The sequence below is a fragment of the Martes martes genome (genome assembly GCF_963455335.1).
Source record: "Martes martes genome assembly, chromosome: 13".
Lineage (NCBI taxonomy): Eukaryota > Metazoa > Chordata > Mammalia > Carnivora > Mustelidae > Martes > Martes martes.
The window spans coordinates 67443302-67456981 of NC_137901.1; the positions used below are offsets into that span (position 1 = coordinate 67443302).

The following is a 13680-nucleotide window of genomic DNA, read 5'->3' on the forward strand; positions in this document are numbered from 1 at the left end:
TGTCCAATTGCAACTTCTTCTCTTTTTCTGTGTATGTCCCTAGATCCTGAGTACTCTCAGCTTCACCAGCATTGTGGCATGAGCCTCAGATCACCTTGAGATGAAGAAGAAACATGGCTCTACAACCACTTCAGTGATGAGGGAGCCTGATGCTGGGTCCAGTGCAGACAGGGAAGGATCACACATAGTCACATCTTACTTTAGAGAGGGATTTGTTGTTAATCCCCTTGGAGCTACAGAGACCTGCTTCCTCTTGTCCTCAGGGTTTCGGTGGGGGAACAGTTCCCGCAAAAGAGGAAAAAAAAAAAAAGCAGTTCCTAGAGAAAGACTGGAATCAGCAGATGCAGAAAGGAGGTGTCTGGTTCTTAATACTGGGTCCTGAGACGTGGGCATGGGTCATGTTGGACCCAGTGACCCACCATAGGAACTCAGACCACCCAGGTCTCTGAGTCAGACTCAGACCCTGGGCTGACATAGGTGGGGTAACTCCATCCTGTCCACGGTTCCATGAAGTCGTACTTTGCCCTAAGACTTGATTTATTCCTATGGAGACAGTGAGATATGTGTAAGAAGATATTAGCTGTGGATCAAATGAACCCTGTACAGTAAATGAGAGGGCATTTGCACATACAATGTTCCTAGGAAGGGAAGTTGACTGAAGACCTGACAACAGATGTCACCTGGGCAGGGGTGACTGCAGCATGCAGAGACAGCACTGGGGATGTTTTAAACTCAATTCCCCAAGATTAGGGAGTACGCTGTCCATATAACAGCTGCCTTGGAAAATATCACGAAAAGAGTCAGTCTTGTCCACAGGCTGCAGCCCAGAGATGAGCAGAAGCCATACATGGGCCAAGACCTCTTTATAGCCAGAGATGTGGCTGGGGACCCCAGAGCCCTGGAGCTTATCTGAGTCTGATTATTTGTATAGGAGACTCCATGAAGAGCTCCCTAGCTTCTGCTCATATCAGATGATATAGAATCCCCCAACATTGAAGCCACCACTCTGGGTGTAGGTGAGTCTATCCGTTTTTTTTTCAGAAATGCGGAGAGGGAGTGCACCTGGGTCAGCACAGGCTGAGAGAGGTGACCTGCAAACACAGACACTCAGAGGTGATGGGGCAGAGACAAGTGTAAAGTTTCTCAGTCTCCATGACAGAGGAGTGGACACCAGCTGTAGGGCAGTCTTGTGTCCCTGAAGCTTGTGCCTACCTGTGCCATGGAAATGAAAAAAAGAAGAACTGCTTCCCAGGCCACAGTGACACAGGGTGCAGTTCCCACAGTGTTCTGGGCTGTCTGAGGTCTTCTTTTCCCACCACCTTCTGTCAAAGGAGGGACTGTCCATTTAAATAAGTCTATCAAGTGACTGCTCTGCCTCTCCCTGAACCCTGTCACTGAAGCTCATTTCTCATCACACACAGAAGAGGATGGGCATTGGCCTTCTCCCTGGTCTAGGAGCACATAGGTATCTGCTGATAGACCCATAGGTCCCCTGCTCTGGGGGCTCTACCAGGACTGAGAGGACGCAGATGCTGCATCTCTTTTAGGAAAAACAAGATCATGTCTCCAGTCCCAGTCTTCTTTGAGTGAAAGCTCCTCCTTGAGTCTCTGAGGAGGGACCACTGTCCAGTCCCACAGCACCCCCTGCTAGTCACAGGGCACACATACCACAAGGCCCAAAACCCTGAGAGCCCAGCTGGTTTCTGCAGCTCACCAGGTCCCTGTCTATACATACACATCCATGGTCTGATTTCAAGTACAGGTTTCTTCTGCAACCTGACACTTGAACATCTCCATGAATCCTGTCTTGTTTTTATATGGCTTCATGTGAGGAAGTATTTGCAACCAATTTATTTGATTTTTTAAATGTTCCAAGACCTAAAAAATAACCTCTTGTTGGTTTTCTGATATGTTAGGAAACATTTCTAGGTGCAGAAAGTAAATGGAGATAAAGCACAGATAATCACAGAGAGTTCAAACATCTGGCGGTTGATGTTCAGTGGTGAGTGAAGTTCTTTTATTTTTTTTTTCCATTTTTCATGATGTTAAGTTAGCCATCATATAGTGCATCATAAGTTTTATTGTAGTGTTAAGAATTCATTAGTTGCATTTAATACCCCGTACTCATCCCACCACGGACCCTCACTAACATCCCTCTCTCAATCACCCCATCCTCCCACCCGCTCCCTTCTGTAAGTGAATATTTTCAGGGGAATAGCAATCATTCTAATATTAAATGTGAGATTTATTCAAATAACTCTCACACATGAAAAATAAAGAAAAGATAGCATGTGCTTCATAATCTGAAGAAAGAATGACTGTGAATACTATAAAATTTGTGTGAATACTATAAAATTCCCTTTCCTTGTGCAGTCACATGGAACAGAGAGAACTAGAAAAGTGGTTGTGGATGTGACAGTGGATTTGGGAGCAACATACAATTTTTAGAGTAATAGATGAAAGAGAAGCCACAAATTTGGAGTTCATCCCATTATTCAATAGAAAGGTGATTGAATGTTCATTTCTGAATTCCAAGTAAATGGTTTAATGAAGTTTTTGTGGTCATTTTCCCCTTTATTATAATCTGTGTTCAGGACTTAAATGACATCAGACATAAATATTCATATTAAATGCAATGATATCTGTTAACAAGCGTTATTCCTGAAAAGTAGTTCATGTATAATTATATGTATGAAATTTTGAGATGGAGAGGACCTAACACTTAAGGGGAAAAGGAAGAATTAGAGAGGATAATTGACATATCTGAAGACGTATGTATTTGTTCCCATCCATCACTAAAAATTAAGCAAATGAGAAGTAACAGAATAGTGATAAATACTATCTATGGATAGATAGTATTTATAGATAGGAATAGATAGGATAGATAGGAAGATAGGATAGATAGGATAGATAGGAAGCTGCATGTATTGTGCCTTTCATCAGGGAAAAGCAAGAGATGCCATAATTTCCAGAAGGATCCCGGACCACTAGAGGGAGCCCTGAGACAACACTGCAGACTATACCAGTCATTCTCGTGGTTGGGTCTGCATTACTGAAATACTGTCCCTGAAGATTGTCTAGGGAGTAAGCAGGAACCAGGGCTGAATGGGGAAAGTGGGAAGCTGGATGAGGGAGAACCAGGAGCCCCTCACAACGAGAAGCACAGGCAGCAGCTGCCCAGCTGTTCCATGCTGATGCTGCTTGATGCAGCCAAGAGCTTTCCTTGTGCTGGGCTTTCAATCTCTGAAGGACATGCCCACGCACTCCTCCTACCCTGGGTTTGGATAGCAGGGACTCTCAAGGCAATGTGTGTAATGAATGCACCCACCCCCACTTTTTCGGCGAATGAGAGCTGAGGGCTCAGGGGCTCCCTCTCTCATTGGAGCAGCTGACTTACTGTGCTCACTACTTAACTCACATCTGCTGTCCCTGCATATTCATGACCTCAAAGTTTTTTTTTCCACTCACTAATGAACTCCTGAAAGCTAAACTGTACAGTGATTATGTTACCAGATATTCAGAATTACCTGGCCTTCGTATTTATTCAGCCCTGTACCCGGGGCCATTACCAATCCATGACCAGCTTGAACTGGTCCTTAAGATTAAGGTTTTATCTTCTCCCATAGTTCCCCCACATTCATAACTGGAAATGAATGTACATGGATTCCTTTTATATGGTGTCTCATTGTGTTGTTGCTCTTGTTGGTGTAAGGGTTCATGGTTAGGTTACCTGAGGCCACATTCTATAGTACTTGACATTTGATGTTTGTATTGGTCATGATACTATAATATTGTTGGGAAAAGTGTCTTCTTATCATTCGTACTTCTCTTGGTTTCCATTTGCCCTTTAAACCTGGGAATTCCTTATTTTCTTTTGCTTCTGTGCTACATTTAACATATATTGTGGAGTTTTATAATTGTTCTTAGAGAAACAATTGGTATAAAAATATCATTTCTATAGTGGAACTTCCTCTGAATTAGAGGTCCTCCTTCTACTTCTGTACTGCAGGAACCTCATGACCTGTTACCCAAAAGCACAGGCTCTGATCAAGTTTGTTGAGAGCTCCATGGATCATCACTTAGAAAATGGGACTATCAAGAACTTTTCCTATAGTAAAGGTTTATCTGATAATGGGATTTGAGTTTACTGAATCTAGACCTCGAATAATAGATTTAATTTACATCTGTCCAATGAAAGAACCTGAGATAGAAGTGTATGTGAACTCTGGAATTAAACAGAGAGATGGGATGAGCATGCCTGAGGGCCCTGTCCTTAAAAGGGGAAGGATCATCTCCTGCCCCAGAGTATTCCTATGATTCCCCAGGGTATCATTGAAAGAGACAGAGAAACATAGTCTGGCTATTTTCAGAGTCAGGAGATGATCAGCCAATCCTGGAAAAGGACTAGGTGACATATAGGGAGCTTGGCAGAGGGGACTTGGGTCGCTCAAATCACAGTCTCATATTATTGTTTTCCTAACCATTCCCACCTATGGACAGATGGGGGACAGGTGTGGGGGATACTTTTGGTTACTGAGACAAAGTGAGTTTGTTTACACTGGGACACAGTAAGAAGTCAGTTATTTTTTTTTAAGATTTTATTTATTTGAGAAAGAAAGAGAGAGAACATTATGGGGGGTGAAGAAGGAGAGGGAGAAGTAGACACCCCCTGAGCAGAAAGCCTGATGCTGAGTTTGATCACAGAGCTACATGATGATGACCTAAGCCTAATACAGATGTTAAACAAACTAACATACAGGCATCTTTTTTTTAAGATATTTTATTTATTTATTTCACAGACAGAGAGGTCACAAAGTAGGCCGGAAGGCAGGCAGAGAGAGAGGGGGAAACTGGCTCCCTGCTGAGCAGAAAGCCTATTAGGGGCTTGATCCCAGGACCCTCAGATCATGACCTGACCTGAAGGCAGAGGCTTAACCCACTGAGCCACCCAGGCTCCCTGCATCTAGTCATCTTGAAAGTAAGTTATTTTCATTGAGCTCATAAGATAGACAGAATCAAGTGTATGGAGTTCTCTGGTTTCTGAAGCACAAGTGACACCAGAGAAGCAGAGCTGATGTTGGTCACAGGCAAGGATGGGGGAAGATGGGTCAGAGCATCTAATGGGGGACAGATGTGGAAGGTGGCAGTGGGGTTGTGCTCGCCTCTGTCATGGTGAGAGTCAGTCTCATCCTCAGGCTGCACGTCAGGGGTGATCAAGGAGGTCATGTTGATAAACCAGGAGCAGGAATATTTGCCTGTGACTCCTGAAGATACATCACTGCTGGATTACCTCACAGACATAGGGCTTTTGCCTGGGAGATCTTGTTACCCACCATCATGGTAATTGCCAATGTTTCTGCTTTACTCAGTGTGACAAAGGTGAACTCCTCATTGGACCCTATTGAGAGCTTCAGAGGGCGTGATGCTACATATCTTAGAGGGTTTTTGATACTCCACAATGCTGGCTGACACCCTGGGTGCTTAAAAGATCCTACAGAGTAGAAAAGGTGGAGAGGACACACATCACTTCCCATGGGCTCTGGAATCCCACCTATGGAAGTTCGTGTGGGTTGAGTGGTGTCACCAGTGGGAAGTCACTTTTGGCATTCAGGGGTTTCCTAAGAATGCTGGATTCTCCCCCTTTCTCCTTCCCCAGATCTGAATATAGGTTTCCTGACTTCATTTAGCAGATGTTCCCCATGTTCCCCATGCCTAACCCCCATCTCCTTGACATGATACCACAGCAGTAAAAGACACAGATACCACAACAGTGATCCAGGTCAGCTCTGGGCCTTGACCTCCTCCAGGCCTGGATCACTGTTGTGATCAGCCTTGTCCTCAGACTGCAGACCAGAGATGATCAGAAGCCCTGCATTGGCCAAGGCATCTTTGAAGCCAGAGAAGCAGCTGGGGACCCTAGGACTCTGGTGTTTTTCTGAGACTGAGTAGAAGCTCAGGAGATACTGGGGAGGCCTGCCTGGCATTTGCTGGTACCAGCCTATGAGATATCTCCCAACACTGAAACCACTGCTCAGGGTCCAGGTGAGTCTGGCTGTTATTCCCAGAGATTTCAAGAAGGAGGGTGGCTGGTTCAGTGCAGACTGGGACAGGGAACCTGCAAACACAGACACTCATGGGTGATGGGGTGTTAACATTGAGGGTTTCTCAGTCTTAAGGGATGATAATACCTGGGAAGATCCTAAGACATCAGACGATTTCCCTATGTGAGCAGAGAGAAAGGGAAATGAAGAGAAGAGGGGCCCAGGCTATGGGGACACAGCCCTTGGTAGCCATAGAGAAGCCAGGCTGTCTTGAGCTTGTCTTATCCTCTGTACTGTCACCCTGTAAAGGAGGGTATTCTTTTTTTTAATATTTTATTTATTTATTTGAGAGAGAAAGTAAGCGTGAGAGAGGGGATGAACAGAGGGAGAAGGAGACTCCTGCCGAGCAAGGAGCCTGATGTGGGACTTGATCTTGGGACTCCAGGATCAGGACCTCAGTTGAAGGCAGTCGCTTAACCAACTGAGTCACCCAGGCACCCAGGAGGGTATTTTTATGCAAAAGTGTACCCCTTTTCAGACTCTTACAGTCCCCAGCTGACCACTGATGTAGTAAATTGAGAGGGGACCTGAGGACAGAGGAGGCTAAGGGCAGGACCTGCTCTGAATGGGACCCAGGAAGGGAGGTGGAAGGAGCAGCTGTGGGAAGCACCATGTTGAATATCATTTAAAGAATATGGATACATGTCTGTGATTTGAGAGGCTTATAACATAGAGGGGTAAATCATGAGAAATAAACACTCCTGTGAGAATGAGAATGTTTACAAAGCATAAATTACATGAAAGATGGAGATTACTCATCCCCTGATGACATTTTGGGATCTTATCCTCTGAGGGTGCTTTAAAGTGTGTCTCAGGAGAGGAATAACCATGTTCTCCACATAGGCTCATAAAAGAGAAAATCAAAACAGGTTGTGAAAATGCTCAAACCATGATGGGGCACAGCAATTTCACAGAGCGGGGGAAACCATCTGGTGACAGCGGGCACAGGGACCCAAGCCTGCGGCCTTGGGCCACAACTTAAGCAGATGCTGCATTTCCAGCTGCTGTCACACCATGGAACCCAGGGACAGGCTCACAGTCCCCCTGTTGCCCCAGTCCTGGGTCCCCTAACTGGGTTGAGGGGACCGGAGACCAGAATAGAACTCCCCCTCCATCCAGCCCTTTGTGTCCTCTGCCCACTCCCCATAGAGAATGTGCCACGCTGGGCCTTCCTTAGGCTGGAATCTCATGGTCATACTCAGAATTTCCCAATGTGGCTCCTCACTGAGGACTGTCTCCAGCTGTCTCCACCGCTCCTGTGCTTCTCTACTAACAGGCTGAGATGTGGTGAGGTGTCAGAACCCACCTTAGTGCAAAGAGAAAATGGACAAAGGTCCCAGTGCCTCTTCCCCCAAGATTCTGAGTCGTATTCAAGAAAATTGGTCTGTCTCTTTGTATCTCCATCTCTGTCTCTCATTCCCAGCTCCACCCTGTCTGTTGAGGCTCTGCCCACACTTCTAGTGGGGAGGACACAGGCTCATTCTTTCTTGACCCATGACTAGCATCTCTGGGTGTGATATCTAATTTCCAGGTCTTATTAGTAATAAAACTTTATTTTCCAAAGATTCCTATGGTTGTAGTTGAAGGATAACTTGCAGTCATAATAAGATCCACAAGGGTGGGGCTAGTCACCGCATAGTGTATGGAGAGGCTGGCATCTGCACAAAACATGAACTTCTGTTCCTGAAGGGAGAACTTTGGCTCCTACTATATGCGACCATTAACTTCATTGTTCAATTCAGGCACATCTCAGGAACATCACAATTATTTATCATTCACTGCATCAGACACAAGTCTGTCAACTGGAGAAAGAGGCTCAAGTACAGTTTCTGTTATCCCTGGACATACAGGCTGCCTTTCTTTTCAAAATCCCTCAGGTCATCATCCCTTTACCCCACCCTTTCATTGAGGAGGTTTCCTACCTTCATAGAGGAACGAATGGAATGATGTCGCACTGTGCACTACATCACTGATCCCAGACTTCCTAGATGACCTTGTGTGCATGCACCAACATGTTGTCACTGTGCTGTAGAGTTTACTGAGCTATGACAAAACAGCAGTGTGGTGTGGCCACTGTGACAGAGTCCTGTACAAGAGTGACCCCACCATGAATACTGTTCTTGCATATTCATCCTCCTGCTCCTTCCTCCACCTCTTCTCCACCACTGACCTTTCCAGCACCTCTAGATCTGTGCCTCTTGTAAAATGTATTTCAATTATAATTATAGCAAATGCAGCATTTTAAACGTTCTTTTTTCTGAAGAAATATGTATTTAAAATTCATGTATACTACTATGACTTCATAGTTCATTTGCTTTATTTATTTCTTGGTTTTTTTGTGCATGTGTGTTTTTTTCTCAATTTTAAAATTTAAATTCTAGTTAAAATACATGGTAAAATTGGTTTAAGATAAAGAACTTAATGATTTTTCACTTACATGTAACACCCTGTGCTCATCACAAGTGCCCTCCTTAACAACCATCACCCATTTAGCCCACACCCCACCCACCTCTTCCATCAACCCTCAGTTAATTCTCAATAGTTAAGACCAGGTGGTGGGTATTAGGGAGGGCATGGGTTGCATGGAGCACTGGGTGTGGTGAAGAAACAATGAATACTGTTACGCTGAAAAGAAATAAGAAATTAAAAAAATAATAATAATTAAAAAAGAGACTCTTACGGTTTGCTTCTCCTCTCTATTTTTTTCCTTCCAATATGATCACTTGTTCAGTTTCTTAAATTCCAATTATGAGTGAAATCATACAGAATTTGACTTTCTCTAACTTATTTTGCTTGGTGTAATACATGCTAGCACCTTCCACATGATTGCAAATGGTAAGATTCCATTCCTTTTGATGACTGACCAATCATATACACACACACACACACACACACACACACACACACACACTACATGTATGTATACAAATATAATATATATATGTATGTAATATAAAAATATAATACATATATGATATATGTTTACACACACACTCACACATACACCTATACCACATCTTCTTTATTTATTCATCATTTGATGGACATTTGGGCTCTTTCCATATCTGCCTATTTTTGATAATGCTTCTCTAAACACTGGGGGCATGTGCACCTTTAAATCAGTATTTGTATATTCTTGGGTAAATACCTAGTAGTGCAATTGACTGGATCATGGGGTACAACGCTGAATATCCCAGTGTACAAATATATAACAGACTGGAGGATGACTTTGTTATGTCATGTTGTAGGGATTTTTAAAAACCTGGTATAAACATCCACTTTTGCTTAAAAACATTAACTTTTGCTTAAAGTTAAGCAAATGATGATGCTACATGCAAAGAGAACTGACATATCCATCAAGCAGAGCAGGGACATGTTGAAGCCCCATGGAGGTTCAGAGCCCCCCAGATACTTTCATTTATTAAAAAACAAAAGAAAATAAAGGAGTAAAAACCAGCTTAGAAGTAAACAGTCATAGGTAATTAACCCAAGGACTTTCTAGTTCCATAAAGACTATATATCTGCAAATGGGTGACAGTGAGTGACTTTGAGTACAGAAGGGAGAGGGAAGTGAAGTAGTACTTTCACTCCTAGGTGATGCCCCCAGATGGACCTAGGGCCCAAAACATCAGTGAAAGGGTAAACAGAAGTTCCAGCCTAGGTTGACTAGGCAGCTCCTGGGCTGTTTACCCTCTTCTCAGATAACTATGTAGGGTTTTGTTTTACTTCCACGCAGGTCTAGAACACTGACCATTAGGACTACTGAACAATGCTTAGCAGTAATAATGAGCCTCGTCTACAGCCTGGAGCACACTGATGGTCAGGGAGACAAAACTGCCAGACCTGGAGCCAGAGAATTGATCAGTGACACCCCAAGGTCATTTGTTATTCTCATGCAAGGAAACTGGAGGTTGTTTATGGGAGCTATGGGTACCCACTCACATAATTACCATGTCTGATGTTGGAGCTGCTTCCAGGGCAAATGATGGTGACCCTCTGGTGCAGGGCCCCAGACATGGCAGATGGCTGAGTCAGCACAGTCTGGGACTAAAGACCCTGCAAGGGGAAGAGACACAGAGAGGGTGATGCTGGAGACAAGACACAGAGAATTAAGTAGGTCCAAAGTGACCTCCCAGAAGCCCTTGCCATGTCCCTACATCCAGACCCCTGTGCAGTGAGCAAGAAGTTTGAGGATGAGAAGTGACCAGGCCATGCTGGAGTTCATCACAGATCCTGCCTTCTGTGTCACACAGCTGGGCAGAGCCTCCACTAATCTTTCCCTTTCCCTCTTCATTGTTGGAAAGACGGAGGGCCTATACATACAAATGAGACCCTGGCTCTGGGCCACTCACTGGCAGTTAGTTGGGTCCCTCTGACAGATATGTCAGGGGGAAGGGCAGGGAAGGGGTTGTGTGCATCCAGGGGACAGGAAGTCAGAGCTGTAAACCTGAGCCTAGGTCCTGTGCTTCCCTGAACTATCAAAACTGGACCCGTGAGCCCCCCGCTGGTGCCCAGACCCAGACATGCCATTGTGTGGCATGGTGACCAGGGTCCATCAGAGACAGCTCCTGCCTCCCCACTTCTCAGATCACTGTACACTGCATTAAGGTCACACCAGGAGTCCCCTTATGTGTCCTCCCATCACATCTGTGCAGATTTTATGCTCTATTCTGATTCCTCAGAGTGTGTCTTTCCACAGATCCCTTGACTGAGCATGTGTCAGAAGTGAGATTGTGGGTCTACACAAACTCCTTTTAGACCAGGATCAAGTCCAGAGTCTGATGGGTCCCCATGGATGCATGTTTCCTTCTCAGCTGGATGCTAGATATTGCCTGTTATGTGACAGATTCATGTTTCCAGACTTCTCTCTCATTCAGCTCAGGTGTCCACATCATGGAGGAGACAGGAAGCACATATCTGCACTGTGTGTGTAGAAGCCCTCATGTACATTCACAGAGGGGTTACACACTGAAAATCTTTGTCATCTGTCATTATTTCCACTGGCTTGAAATAACAGTTCCACACACACTGTGGACAGTGATTCCCTTCTAGGATCTGTTCTGCCAGCACACAGGCAGACCTCTACAGAAGTCCAGCTACATGAGTCTGTGTGTGGCAATGACCTCAGAGCATAGAGGTCAAACATGCTGGTAGTCGTAATCAGGGCTATGGCACTGAGCCTGGGTGGCTCAGTGGGTTAAACCTCTGCCTTCGGCACAGATCATGGTCTCAGGATCCTAGGATCGAGCCCTGCATCAGGCTCTCTGTTCAGCGGGGAGACTGCTCTCTGCTTGCCTCTCTCTCTGCTTGCCTCTGCCAACTCGTGATTTCTGTCAAATAAATAAATAAATAAAATCTTTAAAAAAAAAAAACAACTCTCTCTCTCTCACTCTGCTTGCCTCTCTGCCAACTCGTGATCTCTGTCTGTCAAATAAATAAATAAATAAAATCTTAAAAAAAAAACAAACAATTGTATTTTTCTCTCACCTGACATTCTAAATCATTTGAGAAGCCCATCCATCTTCCTGAAGCCCTGCAAACTGTAACCTGAGGTAAACTTCAGGGAAATACCCCAAGGACTCATGTGCAGACAATCTTCCTGCGAATTGTTCCATGGGCCACTCAAAAATACCACCAAGAATATCCAAACTGCAAACCAGGGCAAGCCATCATATTGCCATGTCCTGCCCTCACTCCATCGGAAGATGCTTCCTAACTCACATCCACAAATATTCTCACTGACAGTGAGACAGGAAATCTGAAGGGACCCCATGAAGGATTGTCTTTCTTGTTCTTTTTCCTGCTGGTATTCTTGCTAGGACCTCTACCCCCACCCTGCACAGGCCTTATAGATGAATACATCCTCCTTGTGAAGGCCAAGGTGTTTGAAGATTCTCTGAAGTCTTCCAGCTCAATAAAGAACATCTAAGGGGTGACTGGGTGGGGTCATCATGAATGCTTTCCAGACCACTGATTCTCTGAGGCCCCTGGCTCCAGGACATAAGTGACTTATGTAGGACACTGGAAGACTCCTTTTTGTTTTAACCAGTTCCCAAATGCCTGAGAAGACTTGTGCACGAGAACAAAATCCTCAGTAAAATCTCCAGACTCCAAGCAAATCTGAGACTCTTCTTTTCCTTTCTGAATCTCCCAGACATTCTGCATCTGTTTGATGTCTTCCATAAACTCTGATCTCAGTCTTTTGGCTTATGTTTGATGTCTATGGTGTGTGAAGTCAAGGAACGTCTTGGCTGCTCCTGGGTGATCATCTCTGAGTCCTCAGACCCAGCCAACCTGCATCAGTAGCACCCAAGACGTGGGCAGAGGGCTTATAATTTATAACAAACATTAGCTTATGTTTCATTTTAATTTCTATAAAAATGCAGCTTGCCAATTATCTGATTGCTTCCCCAATATGGACTTTTTGAGAAACTATCTGCATCACAGACTTCTGAGATGAGTTTAACTGAACTGACCTGCTTTCAGACTAAGAAACTAGGTCAACAAGATGAAAGAATCTTGCTGCACAACTTTGAATGTGTGAGATTTCAGGGTAGAATCAGAAGAGAGAACTCTAGGGGGCAAGGGCAGGGCACTCCTCAATGGGTCCCTATGGCATAAAGATTATATTGAGGTCAAAGGCAGTTGAAACCCAGCAGTCTCAGGAAAAGCCCTTTAACTCCCCCTCAATACACTAAGGGAATTTAGGCAGAGCAACTCCTCTGGGAACAGTTCTCCCACCACAGGCAACTACACTAGCACATGAACTAGGTTGGGCAGACAGGGAGGGACCCAGCAAGGCCTATTTGGTTGGGGTCCTCTGTGTTCCATTGTTTCCCAGGGGATCTACACACATTTGTCTACCAAACATTTATTCCCCTTCCTCTGTAGGTAAATTCCATTTCTTTGCACCAAACCGACCCTAGCTCCTGTGTAGTTCAGAAAAACATATATACCTCATTTTGCCTAAGTAACGTTAGAATTTCCTTCTCTGTGTGGATTCCAATATGTACACTATTCAATTTGATTTTATCCTTTTAATCTGGCACAAGTCAATTTGATTCTTATTCTAGACAGAAGGATCTTGAAATGGACAGGACATTTCTGCTTCTGGACAGTAGTAAGGACACACAACTGGGAGGAAGGGATGATGCTTTTCATGTATATGTGTTTAGCATTGATCAAGTTCTCCAGAACCTGGGGCATGAGCAGTTGGGCTCAATTCCCTCACCTGGGTGTGCTTCTGGGACTGTGCTCCTGCACTGTCTCAGGTAACAGCATAATCTGGGTTTCACTCCTTCCTCCTCAAGGACACATCTCCCACAGAGGAGTCTCCCCTCCAGGAGCTTCCAGAGAAGTTTCTCAGTTAAAGAGACTCGAAGATAAAGCCTATGGGCTGAAGTTTTTTTGTTGTTGTTGTTTTTGTTTTTGTTTTTGTTTTTGTTTTTGTTTTGTCTCACTTCCTCAGTGTCTGAGACACTGTGAGTAATGACAGCTGCTTCCTCTTCTATGTTCTGTAGCACAGGAATAGACAGCCTCATCCTCAGACTGCATCCCAGAGATGAGCAGAAGTCCTACA

General features: G+C 44.5%; 1 gene segment (V, D, J or C); it reads right to left on the minus strand.

Annotated features, from left to right (window-relative positions):
- Positions 1–5780: 5780 nt before the first annotated feature.
- Positions 5781–10118, minus strand: LOC308354289 (putative non-functional immunoglobulin lambda variable 5-48). The segment is given in 2 exons: positions 10052–10118; positions 5781–6115 (listed from the first exon to the last, which is right to left on the minus strand).
- Between the last annotated feature and the right edge of the window lie 3562 nt (positions 10119–13680).